At 51.4% G+C, this 4,398-nt stretch overlaps 1 protein-coding gene across 4 annotated transcripts in view; it reads left to right on the top strand.

Annotated features, from left to right (window-relative positions):
• Positions 1-1,290: 1,290 nt before the first annotated feature.
• Positions 1,291-4,398, top strand: part of TFDP2 (transcription factor Dp-2) — a 57,199-nt gene continuing 54,091 nt past the window's right edge. For 2 of the 4 annotated variants that reach the window (XM_048314143.1, XM_048314141.1), the window contains exon 1: positions 1,291-1,447. The gene's annotated coding sequence lies outside the window, so the exon portion shown is untranslated. The remainder of the gene's footprint in view (positions 1,448-4,398) is intronic. The other 2 variants (XM_048314142.1, XM_048314140.1) reach the window with 1 other exon arrangement.

Below are 4,398 nucleotides of genomic sequence, written 5' to 3'. Positions count from 1 at the left end.
TATATGAAGCCCAAGTGTCTTTATTGAGGCTGGTTTCAAGTATTTGTTTAGCTGTGGTGACTAATAGTGTGTGTATGATCTGCAGAGATCTAAAGCACATAAATAGTTTGTGTCCCCATAAACCTTGTTTTGCTCAGCTTGCTCAGTGGCAGTAAGCTGAGCTTGTGTTAGAGAAATGTGAAAAACGGGTAACTGCACGCTTTGGATGTCTGCCTGGCTGCACTCGAGAAAGACTTAACAAATGTTGTATCGTTGCTTTGAATGGAACTAGTGCCAAATTTTTTTTTTTTGCTCCCAGGAGTGCTTTCTATTTATATAGTCTCTGTAAGAATACATAACCCTGCTTTGTGGAAACAGTTTTTTAAAGCGGTAAGGAAATGCTGAAAGCAAACACTTCTTAGGGCTTTTCTAAGGCGCCGAGCTGGGCCTGGGTTTGTGGCGGCTGCGGGGAGGGGACCGGGTCTCGCAGGGCGGGGACGGAGGTGCGAGGGCGCGGTCGCTGCTCCCCGGCCGCGCCGCCGCTTTGTTGGCCCGGGAGCTTTTGTTCGCAGGGGGAACGCGGAGCTGGGCCCGGGCAGGGTGCAGAGGCGGCCCTGGCCTCGTTCTGCCGCCGCCTCCTGCGCCGGGGCCGGACGTTCGGCAGCGCCCGCGGCGCTGAGCCCGCGGCGGGACTGAACTTTGCATCCCGACACGCAGCCCCGCCCGCGCCTCGCAGATAAGCGGCACGGCCGGCGGCGGCAGCCAGCGCGGCGCCGTGCGCTTTGTGTAAATACAGGCCTATAAATATTTATATAGTTGTATATTTATACACTTCGTACCACCCGGCAGCACCTGGGCACCACTGGGACAGGTGCGGCCGCCTAGAGCTGTCGCGGGGCTCGAACCCGCGGCCCTGAGCCCTGACAGCGGCCGGCGCGAGCCGCGAGGGAAAGGCGGTGGCCGCTGGTCCCGGCCGGCCACGCCCTTCCGCCCCGCCCCCCTGGCTGCGGCCCCGCGGATTGGCGCGCGGTGTGTGTACACACACGGGCCCGAGCCAATGGCGCGGGGAGGGCGCCTGACGTCACGCGGCGCGGCGGCCAATGGGTGCTCCCGGCCGGCAGACGCCGCCAAGCTTGTGCGGGGGAGCAGGACCGGGCAGCGCTCGGCGCGGGGCGGGCGCGGGGGGGCGGCGGGGCCGGGCCGGGCCGGGGGCGCTGCGGGCGCTGCTGCCGCTGCTGCCGCCACGCACCGGGGGCCGCCGGGGGGTCCTGGCTCCGGGGCCTCCTCGCCAGCGGCGGGTGCGCGGCGCCGGCCCGGCCGAGAGGCGTCGTTGGCGCGGCGCGGCTGGATCGCTCCTTGCCGCGGCGGCTGCCAAGGGACCGTCGCCGTCTCGTCGCCTCAGCGCCGCTGTCTGGGCCCGGCCCGCGCCGCCGCCCGCCTTACCTTTCGTCCGTGGCCGGGCCTGCGGGTGAGCGGGGAGCTGGGAGCGGGTTTGGGGGGCTGTGAGGGGGGAAGGGCAGCGCCTTTCTTGAGCGATCAGCGGCCCCTGTGCCCCAGGCAGAGCGGTCCCGCCGCCCCTGCCGCCCCCTCCCCGGTGCCGCCGGGCAGCGCGGTCTCGCCCCCCTCTCCCCTCGTCCTCCTCGGTGCCTCACGCCGGGCGGGCGCCCTGGGCGGGCGGGAGCCGGTGCCCGACACCTGCGGGCGGGCCCGGGCGACGGTGACAGCCGGGGCGCCTCCTCCATTGTGGGGAGCGCTGGCGCGGCGGGGCTGGGCCGCGCCGGGGCTGTGCGGGTTGCGGAGCGAGCGGTGGCCCGGCCCCGGCCCCGGAGCGGGAAGGCACCGCCCGAGCTCCCGGCCCTGCTCGGTGGTGCTTGAACTTCGTGTCGGGGCGGTTCTGACCCGCGGGTCTTATCGGGAGAGGGTCAGTCCGGCACAACAACAACAAAACTTCCCTGCCTGCCGCTTCCTGGGAGTTACAGGCCTGCCCGGGATTCCAGCTGTAAAGGGCTCAGCGGCAGAGGTGAACCCAGTGTAAACACCGTTTGTTGGAGCTGAGAATACAAACAATAGGAGGAAAATATGGAATAAGCAAACATCCTTGAAATGTGGAAGAAAACCGCAAATGAGAACGTGTTCCCTCATTGAGTAAAGTGGGGATGCCGAGCAGTGTATCACAGCTTGTGCTGTACTCTTCTGGAGAAAGGACTTTGGGTTTCATTTTCTCTGTAAATTCTTGATTTGTCAGAGAAAATGAATAGTTTTAATTGATATGATATAGCATGCTGGGTAAAAAATTTTTACAAATTACTTCTTAGTCAATTTTCATAATTCTAAAAGCAGTTTAATTATTTTTATGACTCTTCATTAATATTGGTCACAGTGACTTTTTTTCCAACTACTATCACGAATGTAGCTTGATTATGTTGAGAGAAGATAGTAAAATGTTGGAGGTCGTATGGTGGTGTAACAAATTGCAACTTGATACAAGCTTTGATTCAAAAATAATGTTATGCTGGTAAAAATGGATGTTGTTAAAAGAGAAATTAATAACTTTTCCCGATTTCTTTACTCTTCCCAAATTAACTTCAGTTCTTTTGATTATATTATATCCTGTCATACACAAAAAAGGATCTGTATAAGTGGGACAAAGACTGAGAGGACCAGTGTTACCGGGCAAATGCAGAACTGTGTTTCACAGCCCACATTTATGCCAATGTTGTGTATACTCAGAGATGGTTTTTATGCAGTGAAGTACTGAATTTCAGGAACTTCTGTTCAAAGTAATGTGTCGGGTGTTAAATATAGAACTTTGAAAAAACCTGGAAGACTAAGGAGAAGCTTGCATTATAGAAAAGACAAGACTTGGCAGGAGAGGTGGTCAAGAGAAAAAAAAAAGGTCAAGTTCTACTTTGAAAAGTTTCTTACTGTGAAGTGTGTCTAGTGCCTCTAGAAGAGGACAGAGTAACAGGTCAAATGATTTAGTTCTATATTAGGGGAAAAAGTGAAAATTATTAAATATTAGTAAGATTGTCTCATGGGTGAATTTAAGAGTGATCTTATATTACTGTCAAATTATTTGGCTTTCTTTTAACCACTTCATCTTTGAACAAAAATCACTATTGCAGCATAGCAAAAAGAATCCATTTGACTTGTAGGATCTTAATGTAATTAATTTTACAGAAAACACACCAGTAAGAGGACTGCTCTTTATTGCTCAGAGGGTTCTGACTGGCAGCCTCACTTTACAAAGTGATCAGGTTCAGTTTTCAGAACAGCATCTTGGCAGCAGTTCTCCAATGTAAAAGGCTTAGGCCAAACAATCCAGCTGGGCAGCAGCAGTGCTGTTTTGCAGGGGATGTCAGTAGTACAGGAGAATTCTTTTATCTCTGTCTACTCTTGTCCATGTTGGACACCACTGTAGAGACCTCTGGTGCATCTGGACACACTTCTTGAACAGTTGTGAGCACCCTCCCAGTAAAGATGTTTCAGTAGCTTTGGCTAAACATGTTATAGGTTTAGTGAAGAAATAGGGACCAAAATTCCAGCTTTACATCCTCTTCAAGGGTTTATGATGTTACTTGGTTTAGATGTGCGGACCTTGTCACTGCGTCTTTGAAAGCTGAGTGTGAAACTCTAAAGGGAATATAAGAATAGTGACTTGCATGGTATGGGAGGGAAGCTGCTGCAGCCCATACTGTGTAGACAGTAATATTTAAATTTCTGCATCCTACTATGGAGCAAAATGAGTTCTAGCTATAGCCAGTCTAATTCAGTTCTTGGAATTCATTTCTTTTAATGTGCTACCTTAAAATAATGTTCTTAGGGCTGTCTTTAATAGGTGATAATTTCTTAAATTGTTTGCTTTTTCATTTTTTGGGTGTAATGATGTAAGACTTTCTCTGCTACCTTTCCAGTTGCATTCACCGTACATGACTCCTAATGAATCAACAGTAAATCTTAAAATAGGGAAAATTACCTGTCTGGTCTGGTGCAAGGAATTACACTTGTGGATTTTTTTGTGTATAAAGCCAAGAAACCACTGGAATCAGATGGGTTTGTCACAAAACTTTAGGTATTAGATGAAAAACAATCCCGATGTCTTGGGGTGGTGATAGTGCACATACCATGTTGGAGCTGAGAGCACAAATGCCTGTGGCAGGATCTGAGGACCCAGGGATATGCAAGGAAATATTGTAAAAGGTGCACGTGTGGTAGGGAGTTAACAGTTTTATAACAGCTTCCTGGATTGATTCTTCATGTGTGTTTTGTAACATCCAGTACTAGAATGAAATGGATTCTTTTCCCCCCTATTATTTGATTTGTAGACTATGACTCTTTTGCAAGAATTTGAGGCAGTAGTAAGTGATCTTACTTTCATCGTCTCATTAAAGGAACTCCTTTGCTCCTTGGTCTGATTTC

Source organism: Corvus hawaiiensis, chromosome 10, assembly GCF_020740725.1.
Source record: "Corvus hawaiiensis isolate bCorHaw1 chromosome 10, bCorHaw1.pri.cur, whole genome shotgun sequence".
NCBI lineage: Eukaryota > Metazoa > Chordata > Aves > Passeriformes > Corvidae > Corvus > Corvus hawaiiensis.
Note: the sequence above shows the minus strand (reverse complement) of the source record. Positions and strands in the feature narration are given on the sequence as shown.